We start from the raw sequence: 18,353 nt of genomic DNA, 5'->3' as shown, positions 1-18,353 counted from the left end.
GTCATTAGACTCTAAAAGGAGTTCTGCTTCCATTACCAAACACTCTCCCTGCCCTTTGGGACAGCTGGTTCAGTGTTTTCCTAATATTTCTTTTCTCTATGTCCATTGGATCAGTTTAACAAATGTTTACTGACCACCTAATATGTTACAGGTCCCGTGCACATGTTCAATCTGAAGAACAGCGAGAGGCAGGAATTATGATTCCCATCTTACAGATAAGAAAACTGAGGCTCAGAGAGGTGGAGTATCTCTCTAGGGGTCTCTATCAGTTGAGCTGAGATCCACATCCCAGTATTTTTGGCTTTATGATGTTAAACTTCCCTATGAGAGTCAAAGATTGTATTCAAATGGAACCACTGAAAAAGCTGTAAAAGAAATGAATCTAACCCCAGCCATAGTAAAAGCCACACAAATTCATTTAAAGACTGTATGCCACAATTTTAGGGATAGAATTGCCCATTATGTGAAATCAGAAACAGTTAAATATGATTTTATGCTCTATCGAGAGTCTTAACTGAAGTAGATATTTATGGCCATACTTGCGATCATGAAAGCTTGGGCGCTGGCTGGTCCAAATGTGGAGATGAAGGAAGTGTGAATGGCGGAAGGGGAATTAAGGCTATTTCTCTACAAGTGGGGAAAGAACTGGTCATTTAAATATTGGGCAAACAGATCCGTGAGAGACAGACAGATGGTACTTATGGCGATTCAAAGGGGAATTTTCTGGGCTGTCCATTTCTCCATCAGCCAGGAAGGACGTTGGTGTTGAGGCTGATGTCCCTGTCAAGGACAATAACTGCCACGACTTCCAGGCACCTCGGATTTGTGGCCCTCTGGCCAGGTGTGTTTCATAGTCCTGGAGCATTCGGTGTATCCCCAGGGTTCGCAGCTCTCTGTTAAGTTTGCTGTGGCTGAACCGAGAAAGAAGGCCAGCACAGACTGCTACGGAAATTATGATTCCATGAAAGATTTGGAGAGGATGAGGAAGGCTGGTATCTTTCAGAGTACAAAATGATTTTGGAATATAAAGAATTTCTTTGGGTTGAATGACATAGAAGTTTGTCACTGACGTGGGGTCTTAACTATGAACCACGAATATGTGGGCTAAAAAATAGTTTCTCGTGGCAAATAAACAATTAACAGGTACTGTGGACAGTAAAAACAAACAAACAAACAAACAAACAGAACAAAAGCACGGTAAACTTTCACCAGTAAACTAATACTTATTGCACATGACATACACCAGTCTGGTCCATTTCTAAGGTATTAAAGAAATATTAAGAATGGTTTTTCTCTTTGAAAAAAACTATCATTTTGGGGGGGAAGATTAAATATATTCATTTGAAACAATTAAAGAATAAACGAATGCATATAATCAATAACAAAGTCACACAGTATGAACTACAGTTGTTGTTGGAGTTGTAAGTTACATAACTAAATGACACTGGTTGCAGAAGCCACTAGAATCCTGGAAGGTCTTGGCTAGGCCACTGCAAAGGAAAAGCAAGCTCGCTGGGGACAGGAACTGCACCTGTCTCACGCAAGTTTGTATCTCCCACACCCCACAAGCTGGCACATAGCGGGGATGGGACTCAATATATGTTAGCTATTTTAACCAAACCAAACCAAATCCACTTTTCTCCTGCTTCTAAACATATACATACTGTTGTAGAAAACTTGTAAAACATAAAACAGCTTACGTAGTAGGGAACACCATAATCTAGTCATTCAGTGGTAAATATTGTTAAAAATTTGGTGTATTTCCTCCTTTTTAAAAATTTTTTTAGGGAGAAGGTCTCATCCAGGCTAGAGTACAGAGGCACAACATAGCTCACTTCAGCCTCAAACTCCTGGGCTCGAGGGATCCTCCTGCTTTAGCCTCCCAAGTAGCTGGGACTAAAGACACATGCCACCACACCCATCTAATTGTTTAATTTTTTTGTAGAGATAGAGGTCTCACTACGTTGCCCAGGCTGGTCTTGAACTCCTGGCCTCAAGCAATACTGCTGCCTCTGCCTCCCAAAGTGCTGGGGTTATAGGCATGAGCCACCACACCCAGCCTTTGACATTAACAGCTAGCTACCTTCCAGGTGTCTGCCCGGCCCATTGCCCTTTCTCTTCCTGCTGCCCCCGAAGGGCTTCAGAATATGCCACCCCCAAAACATGCCACTCTGGCATAAGGATATTTTGAGCTGAGGCAATTGAGAAAAAGCAGATAGGACAAATCTTTTGTCCTCCCTCATCTACAGTGATGATTCTTAATCACTAGAGACAACTCTAGACTCTTACAAACCTAGAGACAGCGCCAGAGGGATCTAGCCCTTGTCTCCCATTGGTTCCACATATATTTACCGTCCTGCAGTTTGCAGCCCTTGGGGTCCTTTTTCCTTTGTCGCTTCTTTACAAATTTGTGCTTTTATTGTTAAAAAAGTGACCATATTAAGAAACCACATTTATGCTTTTTTTTTGTTACAGTGCCATATAAGCCCCAGGTTTTTTTTGTTTGTTTTGTTTTTTGAGATAGAGTCTCACTAGGTGGCCCAGGCTGGCCTTGAACTCCTGGCTAAAGCGATCAAGTAGCTGGGACTATAGGTGCAGGGATACACCACTGCACCTGGCTCTAAGCCCCAAATTTTAACCACTCCTTTGAGTTCTTCATCGTTGAATTCTCCCATGTATATATATGCACGCTGCACGTGTTAATAAACTTGTTTTTCTTTTGTTAACCTGTCTTTTGTCAGTCTAATTTGAGCCCAGGCAGAGAACCCAGGAGGGTAGAGGAAAAAAAGAAAACTTCCCCTCCCCTATCCTAATAATACACCTACAGAAATGCAGCCCTGCAGCCAGGTGGACAAAATGACCCTTGCCCCTCTGGCCACATCCAACTGGACAAGAAGTGGACCTGTCTACCCGAGCTGGGCTAATTCAATCCTATATGGCAGAAATTTGGAATTATGTTACAGAACATAATTACGACTAGGTCCCATGCAGCAGGAGAGAAAAAGCTGGTGGGCAGGGAATGTGATGAAGGAACTAATCAAGAGAGAACTGGGAACATGGGTCCCGGGGGGTGGGAGAGAACACCGTCCTGATCCTCGGAGTTCTCTACTTGCCACTCTTGGGTCTGGGGGACTCCCTTGTACCCTTGCTTCTTCTTCTTTTTTTTTTTTTTTTGTTTAAGCTGATTTGAGTGTTTCTTTCAATCACATGGATCCCTAAATGAATAACAATGCATGTGATTTTACATAGTTAAAATATTATAGTTTTGTGAGTTGCTTTTTCCATTTAAGATATATCTATAAATGTCTCTTCATGCCAATAAACTTATTTTGTAAATAGAATTTTTCTAATGGTTGCATCAGTCCAATGAATGGAAGCATTATAATTATGCAACTAGGCAACTGTTTTTAAATGTTTTGTTTGTCTTCAAGGGCTTACTGTCACAAATAATGTTGCAGAGTATAGCTTTGTCGTCTTTGCTCATATTTTGTATTGTTTCCCGAGGAATGATTTCCAGGAGTGGAATTATTGGGTATAAATATTTTTGAGATTGTTATATGTGCTTTCAATTTGCTTTAATCTATGATTCTGGAAGTATTTAAATCATCACTGGCAATATGTCTCAGAGAAAAGTCCCTAAGTGTTTGAATAATATGAATAAAAAGCTCGTCCTTAGGAAAATTTTGGGGTTTTTGCCTGTTGTTATAAGTAAGTAACCAAATAAGACTTGAAAGGCCAGGTGAGCAAGAGTTTTTTTTAAAAAATTATTTATTTATGTATTTAGTTACTTATTTTCTTCCCTCCTCACCTTCTATGGGATGGTACAGAGGAGCAGATTTTAGAATGGACACCAGATAATTTTGAGGCTGACTCTCATCCTTGTTTTGTCTTGATGATGAAACTCAACGAATCAGGAGATCAGAGAGGGAATGAAACAACAAAAGAACGTGACATTTGGAAAAAGGAGCAGAGGAGAGGCGCCATTCATTAAGCAGTACACCCATGAGGGGGTTGCGATGCCACCCACCATGTGTCATTTTGACAGAAGGATTATTTTGAACTGAAAGCAATGCAGAAGCAGCAGTCATGAGAAAACTCTCTGCCCTCCCCCTCTCTACCAGGGAGGACAGAACAACTTTCAGTTACTGGGGACAACTGCAGACTCTACCAGCCTGGAGAGGACACGAGAGAATATACACAGCAAACTCGCTAAAACAGCCGTCCTCTCCCGTCACTCTCCTCGTGCATTTGCCTTTCTATCGTTTGCCGCCCCCAAAAGACTAAAGCCCTTTCCCTTTGTCCCACTTCTGTTCAATTTATATTTGTTGTTATGATGCTACATAAGGGGCTAGGTGCGGTGGCTCACGCTTGTAATCCTAGCATTTTGGGAGGCCGAGGCGGGAGGATTGCTTGAACCCACGAGTTTAAGACAAGCCTGAGCAAGAGTGAGACCCCATCTCTACAAAAAACAGAAAGATTAGCTGGATGTGATGGCGGGCGCCTGTAGTCCCACATACTTGGGAGGCTGAGGGGGAAGCATTGCTTGAGTCCAGGAGTTGGAGGAGGTTGTAGTGAGCTATGATGACGCCACTGCACTGCAGCCTGGGCGATAGGGTGAGATCCTGTCTCAAAAAAAAAAAAAAAAGTTACATGAGCCCGAGTTCTAATCACCCCTTTGAGTTACCTGTCATTGCATTCTCCCATGTATGTACAGCTGCGTGTGTTAATAAACTGCTGGTTTTTGTTGTTGTTAATATGCCTTTTGTCAGTCTAATTTACAGGGCCCCAGCCAGAGAACTTAGGAGAATAGAGGGAAAAAAAATTTTTCCCTCCCCTACACCTGTAAGGAAGTCCTCTAACTTGTGGTTTGGGTGAAGACAGAGTAACAGAAGGACTTGAATTGACGGTGCTGGGCTCGCTGTGACTGGCCCAGCCAAAGGCAAGCTGGCCAGTGCTTTTGGCACAGAGATCGCTGTAGTACGTGGGCAGATATAATTGGGATAGGAGACTTAACTTCCTCCACTTCCCGCGAAGGCTCCTGGGAAAACAAAGAGCATCTCCTACTTGATGCTAATAGCGTTTCTTCAGGCAAAGGAAGCCATTGTGATGAATGTTGTACCCTTGAACCTGACTGACAGAGAGGCATTGGTTAGTCTCGCAGAAGCGATAGGAACCTTAGAGAAAGAATGTTCATCTTGTTGTAGAATTTGTAATGGTTAAAAGAGAATTCCCAGCCTAGTGGAGCATGAACTTGTAAAGACAGGCACGCTTTGATGGCCATTGCTCCAAAGGGGCATAACAATAATAGCTATCGTTTTACCGAATCCTTGCCATTTATTAACTCAGTCATGCATTTGGCACTTACAGTGATGCCCATCTTACAGAAGAGGAAACGGAGGCACAGAGGCTTAAGTAAAATTGCCCATGGTGACATGACCATGTGTGGCAAAGCTGGGGTTTGAGGGCGAGCAGGTGTCTGTGTCTAGAGCCCATGACCCTAACTGCTAAACGTGGCCATCTTTGTCACACTGCTTAGATGCAACCTTTTTGTTGACACTGTTTTTTCTTTTCTGGACTCACTGTTACTGCTGTTTGACTTTGCTGTAGGGAAAAACTGGAAGATTTGAAATGGGCAAGAGATTGCTGGATGTTCTTTCAGTGGGATGTTGCAACCTTTGGGGATTATCTGATTTTATAGGGATATGCCCCTTTGCTCACTTTTGATTAGGCTATTTCACAACTCTGAAGAGATAGAACAACTTACAGAAAACTGACAGAAATGCCAATATTTCCTCATCGTATGAGGAAAATTGTCTCCTATGGAATGCAATTGTTTATTGTTCCGTAGGTATTGACCGGTTTTTCCAGTTTTGCCTGTTTGTACAGTAAGTTTATTTCAGTATTTCTTATCTGACTATAAATGTGTGGTAGTTGGAGTTCTCATTTGAACTGGTTGTGATATTGTATTGGTCGTACCAGTAATATTGTATTAACTCTACCAGTTAGACGAATTAAATAACATATTTGGCACATGTTCTTTTATATCATGATTTAACATATAGTCAATTTTACCTTTAAAAATTATCTTCTAACGTTGGGTAAATCGCTCCAATTCTCTGGACCTCAGGTCCCCTCCAGTTTCTTTGTTCATGTGCTTAAATGATTGAGATGCATTTGAGTAGAGACCTCAAGGTTGTGTTATTGACTGTGTTTTAATCAAGGGCTTAATTATTGACAACTTTACAGATGATACAGCTGTAATAGAACTTAGTAGCTGGGACTCAGGCTCCACAGGCAAACAGTCGTGGAATAGAATCCTGATTCTGCCTCTTATGAGATGAGGAGTATGAGGGAGTGATCTGGAGAAAGAAGCAAAAAGGAGACACTTGATTTTGAGGCTAAAAGAAAGTTCTTGGATGAGAGATGAGCTCTCACTTTAAAAGCATAAGAGAACTTCAAAAAGCTCATAGAAAAATGGAATTAAAAGATAAAATAAAATAACTTCATTTCTTAATATAAGGTCCATCAAGGTCAAGACACTTTTGTAAACAATGATACCAGCCATTTAGTTCATCCCTAAAGAACTGAGGGTCCTGGGAATTTAATCATGTCAATGCCGTCTTTTTTACATAACTAACTGAAGAAAAATGGGTGCCCTGTACAGATTTTTTTTAAGATTAGGAAACAAAAAGAAGTTAGAAGGAGCCAAATCAAGACTGTAAGGTGGATGCTTACAAATTTCCCATTGAAACCCTCACAAAATTGCTCTTGTTTGATCACAGAAATGAGAAGGACTCTCTGGTGAAGTTTTCTCAGGCACTTTTCTGCTAAAGCTTTGGCCAACTTTCTCAAAACACTCCCATAATGAGCAGATGTTATTGTTCTTTGGCCCTCCAGAAAGTCAACAAGCAGAATGCCTTGAGCATTGAAAAAATTGTTGCCATGACCTTTGCTCTTGGCTAGTCCACTTTGGCTGGACCACGCCCACCTCTTGGTAGCCATTGCTGTGATTGTGGTTTGTCTTCGGGATCATACTGGCGAAGGCATGTTTCATGTCCTGTTACAATTCGTTGAAGAAATTCTTCAAGATCTTGCTCCCACTTGTTTAAAATTTCCATTGCAAGTCCTGCTCTTGTCTGCAGCTGATCTGGTTTGGGCACCCATTGAGTGGAAAGTTTGCTCAAGTTTAATTTTTCAGTCGGAATTGTGTGAGCTGAACCAATTGAGATATCTGTGGTGTAGGCTATAGTTTCTGTGGTTAATTGCCAGTCCTCTTCAACTAGAACAGGAACAAAATTAATTTTTTCCTTGCAAATTGATGTGCATGGTCTGCCACTGCAGGCCTCATCTTCAATATCGTTTTATCCCTTGTTAAAATGAGTTATCCATTTGTAAACTTCTGATTTCTTTGGGGCATTGTGTTTTTGAAAAACATCAATGATTTCACTATTCTTCTACTCAATCAGTTTGTTCTTGCTTCAATATTGGTAGAATTCATGTTGCTCTGATAGAGACTCTTTTCAAACTGATGTCTTATCCTTCTTAGTGCCTTAAACTAGATCCTATTCAGACATGTTATAACAAGTTAGTATGAGTTCATCTTGGTACAAAAATTTTTTTGAAATCTATGCATAGTTTTTTCATAATATGCATTTTACATGAACTTTCTGAAGACCCTTCATACATATACAAAAAGCGCCCAAAGGAGATGTTAAAGAAAAAATTTTTTCTGACACTGTTAAAATGGTAAGACAGATTTTATTCAGGACTATTGAGATGGGTGTAGGGACTACTGCAATGGGGCTTTGCAGAGGGGGACAGAGATTGGGCTCAACTCTGCCAACAGCATGGGCAAGTGGGAATTTATACCTAAGGAGCAGGGTGGGGGTCAGTGGATAGAAAGTTACCAAGAGCAAACTTCAGGGGTAAGGGGGACTCTGGCTAAACCGATCTAGCAGGATTTTTGCTGGAGACAGGCCAGGGTGCTAAGTCATGACCTAGGTGATGATGAGGTGTGAGGAATTTGATCAGATATTGAGGGCGGGGTGGAGGACATGCCCAAGGGCAGGGCCTAGTTGGCCTCAGAGGAGCCTGACTAAAGTTTGGTCAAGAAGACAGTCTTGGCCGGGTGTGGTGGCTCATGCCTGTAATCCTAGCACTCTGGGAGGCCGAGGCAGGTGGATCGCTCAAGGTCAAGAGTTGGAGACCAGCCTGAGCAAGAGCGAGACCCTGTCTCTACTAAAAAAAAAAATAGAAATGATCTGGACAACTAAAAATATATAGAAAAAATTAGCCGGGCATGGTGAAGCATGCCTTTAGTCCCAGCTACTTGGAAGGCTGAGGCAGGAGGATCGCTTGAGCCCAGGAGTTTGAGGTTGCTGTGAGCTAGGCTGATGCCACGGCACTCTAGCCCGGGCAACAGAGCAAGACTGTGTCTCAAAAAAAAAAAAAAAAAAAAAAAAAAAAGAGAGTTTTTGTCAGGGAAAAAAAAAAAAAAAAAAAGCAAACACAAAAGGGTGGCATAGGCCTGAAATAAGAATATCCGACCAAACGGAGGTTCTTGAAAATTTAATAACAGAAGAAGGGATTTTTCAGGTTTATTCTCAAGCAAAGGCAGGGAGAAAGTGGAACCGCTCTGAGTCAATTGGCTTTTACTTTCTTTACCAAGGAGAACAGTCTCCACTGGAAATGACGGAGAGAAGCTGTCGGTACCCGAGGAGATGGCCCAGGTGTGTTTTGCAGCTTTAAGTGACTGTCAGGCCCAGCGTAGGGAGATGCAGGGCGACCGTTGAGTGGTGCTTGAGGACTGGGAGTGGCTTGCACAGTTTCAGGGAATTGGTGGGTCTCAAAAACCCCACACTGATGTTAATTCCATGCAAAATTCGATACCGAGTTATTAATGGATGATTTACAAACTGATAGAATAGTTTCACGTGTTCCTGGAAAGTTGGTCAGGAAAACGCATCCCATCTCCCACAGATGAGAGATGTCTTTGATGGAGCGCATGTTCACGCCAGCGAGGTTTGGACGCGGACAAGTTGGAGAACCGCTGACTAGATGATACTGTAATTGCAAAACTTTCCGGATGGTTTCCCACTTGGACGTACTCGAAGTGTGTGCTGATGGAATGAGGGCCTTGACCTTGCCGGGCTGTTTTCTTTCCTAAATGTGCGAGTGTGAGCAAATTGCTCAGCTTCTCTGGCCCACAATATTTTGGGAAAAATGCCTCACTCTCTGTTTGTGACTATATGAGTAATTGGCTCGTGTACACCTGGAGGGATGTAATTTACCTCTGAGTTCTGCCCTTGATTCTATTTGACGTTTTTTGTGATTGACTTGGATGACACGTTTACAGATGATGCCAAGAGGTGCCAGAGAAAATGGGTAAAAGTTCCGGCCCTGGGGTCAGATAATCCTGGATATGAACTTTGGGTCTATCACTTCCTAATTGGATCTTGAGCAAGTTTCTTACCTTCACTGGCCTTGATTTCTTATCCTATTAAATGAGAATAATAATAATATTTGACGTTGTGTAAAGACTAAACAAGTATGGAAGGTACCACGTGAAAAACACTTAGCAAACTGCCTGGCAGAAAGTCAGTGCCCTGATACCATGTCAGCTGTTATTGTTACGTTATTACTAAGCTGGGAGAGGTGACGTTGATAATATACCATGTTTCAAAATGATTGTAGGGTGAAACCATGAGCTAAAACCTAGAATTTTGTAGGTAGGGTTCAATGTAAAACCCAACATTTGGGATTCACTCATCAACTGCGTATGAACAGAGCAGGAGAGACCTGGCTTACGAGTGGCTCATGTCAAAAGCATTTTATGGGTTTTAGGTGATTGTCTCTTCAATATGAACCAGCAGTGTGATGAGGCTTCCAAGAAAGCCAATGATGTCTTAGGCAGAGGTAACGGGAATGCAAAGGAAGTTATAGTGCCACTTTGCCCTCGCCCAGATGAGGCAGGCCATGTCTACAGAGTTGTGTTCAGCCTGCCCTTGCTTTTTTTAATTGAAGAAGTAAAGTAGGAAACCAGACTTCCTGCATTCAAATCCCAGCTCTGCCATTAAACTAGTGGTATAAACTGGGGCAAATTATTTAAATTCTCTATGCCTCTGCTTTCTAATTTGTAAATGGGAATATTAAAAATTGTACCTATCGCTTAGGGCTGTTCTGAGGATCCGATAGAATGTAAATGTAAATATGTAAAGTGCTTCCAAAGGTATCTGGTTCACAGACATGCTAGAGGAATGTTGCTGCTGTTGTTGCTGCTGGTGGTGGCGCTGGTGACCATCACCATTCTAAGAAGGACATTGTCAGTGTCCCAGAGGGACGTGATCAGAATGGCGAAGGGTGCTGAATCAATGCGACAGGCAGGACATTGAATCAACAACCCCCCTTTCCATTTTCCCTACCCCTGCCCCAAACACACACCCACTCTCTTGATATGGGCAAGATTCACACATCTGGGCTCTTGCCTAAGTTGAAATACTCAAACTTATACTCTGTTTGGTCTCCAGCTTTAGAGATCGTCTAGTTCAGGACCCTCATCTTAGATATGCTCAGGGTCACATGGAAGTTAAGAAACCAAGGTCCTGATCCAGCAATCCCATTACTGGGAATATGTCTAGAGGAACTGAAATCAGTGTGTTGAAGAGCATCTGTACTCCCCATGTTCACTGCAGCATTTCTCACAACAGCCAGGACGTGGAATCAACCTAGGTGTCCACCAGCAGGTGGATGGGTAAAGAAAATGTGGCATACATATACACAATGAAATACTATTCAGCCTTAAAAAAGAGGGAATCTTGTCCTTTGTGAAAACATGGATGAACTTTGAGGACATTATGCTGAATGAAATAAGCCAGGCCCAGAGACATAAACACTGTATGATCTCATTTAAATGTAGAATCTGAAAAAGTTGATTTCATAGAAATAGAGAGTAGAATGGTGGTTATCAGAGGCTGGGGGTGGTTGGGGAAAGGGAAGATATTGGCCGAAGGCTACAGAGTTTCAGGTAGATGGGAGGAATAGGCTTTAGTGATCTATTGCATAAAATGGTTTCTATAATAAATAATAACACACTGTATATTTCAAAACGGCTAAAAGAGTAGATTTTAAATGCTCTCACCACAAAAAAGGTAAGTATGTGAGGTGATAGTTCTTTTCTTTTTAATTTCAATAGATTTAGGGGATACAAGTGGTTTTTTGATACGTGGATGAATTGTATAGTGGTATAGTCAGGGCTTTAAGAGTACCCGTCACCCAAGTAGGGTACATTACCCAATAGGTAATTTTTGATCCTTTACACCCCTCCCACCCTCTCCCCTTCTGAGTCTTCACAGCCTGCTGCACCACTCTGTGTGACCTGCATACACGTCACTTAGCTCCCACTTACAAGTGAGAACGGGCGGTATTTGTTTTATGGCTTCCAGTTCTGTGATAGATTTGCTAATTATCCCGATTTAATCATCCCACCCTGTAAACATATATCAAAACATCACGTTGCGCCTCATAAATATATACAATCATTATTTGTCAATGAAAAATAAAATTAAAGCAACAATAACAAAAAACGAAAAAAACTCAAAAAAAAAAAAAAAGAAAGAAAGAAACCAAGGTCCTCAAGCTGTGTCCTGTTCTCCTACCACTCACCACCCACCTCCTTCCCACCTCTGACTGTTGAGGACTTTCCACCTCCAGCTCAAATCCCTCCTCTCCTTAGAAGCTTTTCCAGATCCTCCCAGTTGTATGGGTCTACCTCTTCCCCATATCTGCCCCATGTAAGTTTGGCATATTTATTATAGTACCTATCAGTCTTCTTTGTGTTAGAGTTCGTCCTCCATGCCTCTATCTTCACCCTGTCTGCCTGAAGAGCAAGGAGATGATGTTCACTTTAGGATCCCACTTTGCACGTGCGTGATGCTTTGCACTCATTAGGCCACCGTAAAATGCTCGTTGAATTGGTTATTACGAAGGTTATGTATTGTGGAACTATTTATCCTACAAAGAGAAGATTTAGGAGGAATGGAATTGAATCTCACTGGAGGAAAGATCAGATTCAGCTACCTGGAGCCGGAGACCAGGATGAGGACGGGGGCTAGAAGTCCCAGGAGGTGGGGTGCAGATTTGGTCTGGCTGTATGGAGGGAATTCTTCACAGTGACAGCCATTAATGAGGGACGGGGCCTGTGAGAAGCAAGGTAAGCATATCCGACAGAGGCGTGGTGATCACCGGCAGGGATGTGATAGAGAGGAATACAGGATACTCCCCTGAGAGTCTTTGGTTACTAGCAGTATTTCAACAGCGCTTAATAATCCTGATAACATTTTAGGGCTCACAGCAGATGCGTGGGATGCCTGGTGTATTGATGGGGTGGACCCGGGTCTCACTCAGGTTCATTCTAGACTCTTGCTAGTCCAGTGTGCAAGAGACTCCGCTCCACAGAGCCCTGACTCCTGTCCCCACGGACTCTATTTCTTGCACTATCCCCTCCCTCACCCTCTTCCACCCTGCTCACTGCTGTTTCCTGTGCCTAGAAGCTCAATGTCATGTTGAACTTTACTACAGTGAAAAGTCTTGAGTTTTGTCCAAAAGTATTTGGGAGCTTCAAGTTACATCCTGAAACTTCTCAGCTTAGCTTCAGTTTATAGTACTATTCATTCCTTATCTAACACTTCCACAAAAAGGCCCCCAAATCCTCTCTTGCAGGCTCTTAGCTTTGGAGCTATAGCTTGTGTATTTCTTTTGGCTATTCCATTTCCTTCTCAAATCATGGGCCTGGCTACTCCTTTTCTATTTGGGTTCCAAATAGACTCCCATAAGCTTCCTGTTAAAACCCTTCTGTTTTCACAGTCTCCACACCAACATGTAGGTACGCCTTTGGCATTGCTCTCAGGATCCTGTTTTCCCTGCTTTTGAGGCTCCTTTGCGAGACTCCTCTCCAGCCTCTGCATGCCGCATATTGATTGTGACCTCCTGTTGGACCCCTCACGTCCATCTAATTCTCTTTCCAACATAGTTTTGCTTCCTGCCCTTGGCCTTGAGCATTTCTACTGTCTGGCCTCATTCCTAAGGTTCTCACTTAGAGAGGTCAGTGGAATATCTACCAGACATCAGCCTGATAAACGTATTATCTCCAAAGCATCTTCTCTTACAACATTGAATTCTAGGCAATCTCAAACTCAAGTATGGGTTCTATTTCAACAGCTCCTTTGTAAGGAACTTATTTAGAACTCACATTTTCCCCTCTCAACAATGTTCTTCATGGTTAGTTTAGTTTTGCAACCAGTCCAGGAGAGCCCATTTAACCTGTAGGATTGAGCTGAAGCACTGGAATCGTAGAATCTTTACGAGTAATAATAGTTGTATAGAACACGATCACAGCATACAACAGCATTTCCATGGGAAAATATTTTCAGAGTTCCACCTTGGAATACTGGGATTCTTTTACCTGTCAGAGTAAAACTGAGCATACCCTCTACCCCTATATCAAAAGAAGAAATTCCCATGATGTATTGAGGGATTACTACATGCCAGGCAGTGTGAAGTTCTAATACAGATTTGAACTGCATGGGTCCACTTATATGCAGATGCTTTTCAGTAAAAGTTAGATCGAATGTTCCTGCCTCTCCTTCCTCCTGTTCTACCTCCTCCACCTCCTCCACCTCTGCCACCCCTGAGGCAGCAAGCCCTATGCCTCCTCTTCCTCCTCTTCTGTAGCCTGCTTGGCACGAAGATGATGAGAACGAAGACCTTTATGATGACCCACTTCCACTTAATAAGTAGTGAATATACTTTCTCTTCCTTATCATTTTCTTTATAACACTTTCTTTTCTCTACCTTACTTTATTGTAAGAATACGGTACATCATACATATACAAAATATGTTAATCTACTGTTTATGTTATCAGCAAGGCTTCCAGTCAACTGTAGGCTATTAGTATTTTTGGTGGAGTCAAAAGTTATATGTGGATTTTCAACTATGTGGGAGACTGGGACCCCTAACCCCTCATTGTTCAAGGGTCAACTGTATTCTCTCCCCTTGTGACCTGTCTTTGGCAAAGGGACACTCAGATCCTGTTGTACAGTCCTTGAAACGATGGATAATAGTCAAAATTGTCCATGAGAAGGGAAAATATTTGCTTGGCTGTTCTGGGGGTTCACATTCTACAAAGAGATTTCCAAGGGGGCCTTGCAACACATAGACACACACAGACAAATAGACACACACACACACAGACACACACACACACACACACACTCAATATTCTGTTTCCCCTGCTCCCTCTTCTCATTTCCCCCCTCCCGTGGATGAGGCAGGGAGAGTGGGAGAATGGGTATAAGTTGTTGCAGTAAGAAAGGAAAATGGCAGTAGGTGTTCTTAGTCCTAGAGGTTGTCAAGGATAGTGTTAGAGTCCTTCAAAGGCCCCTGCTTTTTTTTTTTTTATTTCAGGGTATTATGAGGGTACAAACATTTTGGTTACATTTTATGTCTTTGCCTCACCCAAGAGAGGGTTAGCAGTGTGCCCTTCCCCTCTATAATGCTCCCCGGGTCCTTTAGTTGTGAGTTTACCCCCCAAATCCCCCTAATCCCTGGAGGGTATTACTGCCGTGTGAGCACCCAGTGTTCAACAGTTAGTACCAATTTGATGGCGAGTACAGGCGGAGCCCATTCTTCCGATCTTGTGATACCTCACTTCGGATAATGGGCTCAAGTTCAATCCAGGAAAATATAAGAGGTGCTAGATCACTGTTGTTTCTTATAATTGAGTAATATTCCATTGTATACATATACCAAATTTTAATAATCCACTCATGAATTGATGGGCACTTGGGTTGTTTCCACATCCTTGCAATAGTGAATTGTGCTGCCAAAAACATTCGGGTGTAGATGTCTGTATTATAGAATATCTTTTGTTCTTTTGGGTAGATGCCTAATAGTGCTATTGCTGGATTGAATGGTATTTCTATTTTTAGCTCTTTGAGGTATCTCCAAATTCTTTTCCACAGAGGTTGCACTAATTTGCGGTCCCACCAGCAGTGTACGAGTGTTGCTGTCTCTCCACATCCTCACCAGCATTTGTTGTTTTGGGATTTTTTCATAGAGGCCAATCTCACTGGGGTTAGGTGATATCTCATTGTGGTTTTGATTTGCATTTCTCTAATGATTAGAGATATTAAGCATTTTTTTATATGTTTTCTGGCCATTATTCTGTCTTCTTTTGAGAAGTTTCTGTTCATTTCTTTTGCCCATTTATTGATGGGGTTGTTTGATTTTTTCTTGTTGATTTTTTTAAGTTCTAGATAGATTCTTGTTATCAGCCCTTTATCGGATATGTAGAGAGCAAATATTTTCTCCCATTCTGTAGGCTGTCTATTTGCTCTAACGATAGTTTCCTTGGCAATGCAAAAGCTTTTTAATTTGATCAGATCCCATTTATTTATTTTTGTTGCTGCGGTGATTGCTTTGGGGGTCTTCTTCATGAATTCTTTGCCTAGGCTGATGTCTGAAAGGGTCTTCCCAACATCTTCTCCTAGAATTCTTAAGGTTTCATGAAAGGCCCCCGCTTTTCACCCCTCCCTGTATCCATGCCTGTTGCACGTAAACTTTGCAGTGCCCTCCCACCTAGCTAGAATGACCTGCCCTGCCCCTTGATTCTGGGCTCAGCCTTGTGACTTGCTTTGGCCATCAGGGTGTAAAAGCCATGACTCAAGCCCAAGCTGGAGAGAGGTTTGTCCACAGAGCTCGTTTTGCTGTGGGCCTTTGCCATAGCCATGAGCACATGCCCCGGCCGGCCTGCTGGGGATGAGAGAGACACGGAGCAGAGTCAAATTCTCCAGTTGACCTAGAGGAACCCAGCCTAGATCAGCACCAAACACAGGAGCGAGGGCACCCAAGTTCAGCATAGCCAGATGGTCTGTATCAGCTGAATCCTACAAAGTCATGAAAATTAAATTTATTTTTGTATGTCTTGAATTTTTTAAAAATTAGCCTTTTTATTTTGAGACAATTGTAGATTCATATGATAATAGAGATCCTGTGTGTTCTTTTATCCTTTTTTTCCCAGTGGTAACATCATATAACAACACAATATCACAATGAGGATATTCACATGGATACAGTCAAGATACAGAATATTTTCATCACCGTAATGTTTCCTCATGTTGCCATTTTATAGCCACAACCCCTCTCTCCTGCTGCCACCCACCTCATAGCTCCTGATGACCACTAATCTATCTTCCATTTCTATAATTTTGTCCTTTTTAGAATGTTACATAAATGAAATTATACAGTATGCAACCTTTTGGGATTTCCTTTTTTCCCACTTGGCACAGTTCTCTGGAGATTCATCTAGGTTGTGTTTTCTGATAGTTTGTTTCCTTTTATTGTTCAATAATTTTACATAGTATGATGTACCACATTTTGTTTAACCATGTACTTATGCAAGAATGTCTAGATTGTTTCCAGTATTTGGGCTATTATGAGTAAAGCTGCTATAAACGTTTGTGTACAGACTTGTGTGTGAATATAAGTCTTCATTTCTCTGCGATAAATGCCAGTGAGCTCAACTGCTGGGTCATTTGGTAATTACGTTTGGTTTTCTAAGAAATTGCCGAACTCTACCATTTTACATTCTTTCCAGCAACATATGAGTGATCCAGTTCCTCTGCATCCTTGCCAGGATTTGGTGTTGTTACTATGTTCATCTTAGCCATTCTGATAGATGTGTAGTGACATCTCATAGTGGTTTTAATTTGCATTTCACCAGTGGCTAATGCTGTTGAACATTTTTTCATGTGCTTATTTGTCATCTATATATTTTCCTTGGTGAAATGTCTCTTTATGTGTTTTGTCCATATTTCTAATTGGATTGTTTTTTTATTGTTGAGTTTTGAGAATTCTTTATATATTCCCGATACTAGTTCTTTGTCAGACATATGGTTTACAAATATTTTTATCCCAGTCTGTAGCTTGTCTTTTCATCCTCTTAATAGGGTCTTCTGCAGAGCAAAAGTTTTTAATTTTAATCAAGTCCAATTTATACATTTTGCAAGTGGTTTCATCTGGAAATCACATTTTTATCGGTGTTCAGCTACCTCCTTAATGTACAAGCCTAATTCATTTTATCCTGACCCTCCAGATATTGTAATATTGGATTATAAGTTTACTTTTCAAAACCCCTTCTGTTTTTGACTTATAGAACACAAACACAATCTGTATTTGTTTCATCTTCCTCTTTAACAAATTGTTTACTTTGGAGAATCCACGGGGATTACTGACCAAATGTGGGTTCCTCAGAATAGTGTTTGTCAAACCTTTCAGTCTGGTATGTGCCTAAATACTTGCTAAGACATATTATGACTGGAAGCAGGTGACACATTCATAGTAAAATCTCTGTGGGTTTTTTTTTGGGGGGGGGAATGTGTGATGAAATTGGAGAAATTTAAAAAAATGTGTAGTCTTCCAATTTAGCATGGCAGATTAAACACATACCTATTTCTGAACTTCATTCTCACCCTCCTCTCCCTGTCCAAAATTACAATGAAGGAATAAAAAGCATAACCCCATAAAGACCAAGAGAACTGGAGGGAGATAAGGACAGAGAAGATGAAAGTGTTTGAGAAACAGTAACTAACTTAGCAGAGCAGAGGGGGTGGAAGTCCAAGTGCCCAAGGAAGGGAAGACCAACGAGAAACAAGAGATTTGTCAGTAGAACCCCTGAAACCTTATGGAATTGGAGGCGCTAGTACAGTGTAGGGGCAAAGAGGGGCTCATGGGTGCAAAGAGAGAGAGGTTGTTCGAAAGTTTCTCTAAGGATCTATTAGACTTCTAGCCCACACTGTTAGAGGACAACCTCTCCCTGGTGTCTGCAGAACATGAAGTTTCTTCTCTGGAGAAACTGACCAGAATCTCTGGCTCTGGGGATTCCCGCCATCCACCCACTATGGCACTGGGGTTATTACTTGGACCTGGGTCCGCGACTGCATCATTTTGGAGAAGAGTGGAAAGTCCAGGGGAAAACACAATAGGCCCAGAGAAAAACACTCACACATAATAACATTTCTGGGTGGGGGCAGTTCTCCCAGTGAAAGAGCTGGCTCATCACCTGATCTCTCTGCAGACCACCAGGTGACCATTCTGATCCAATCACACGGGTCTTTCAAGCAACTTCTCGCTGTCTCATTTTAAAGGATAAGTCAACAGCCAAGATCATCAGACTTTTGAGGGACACCACCCAAATAAAAGACAGAGACCAAAATGTGTGTGGCGGGGAGACCTAGCAATTTTGAAGAAAAAGAAAACATTGTGAGGATGAGGCAAAAAAAAACTTAAAGAAAAATTA

The sequence above is a fragment of the Propithecus coquereli genome, unplaced genomic scaffold (assembly GCF_000956105.1).
Source record: "Propithecus coquereli isolate 6110/MARCELLA unplaced genomic scaffold, Pcoq_1.0 Scaffold487, whole genome shotgun sequence".
Lineage (NCBI taxonomy): Eukaryota > Metazoa > Chordata > Mammalia > Primates > Indriidae > Propithecus > Propithecus coquereli.
Note: the sequence above shows the minus strand (reverse complement) of the source record.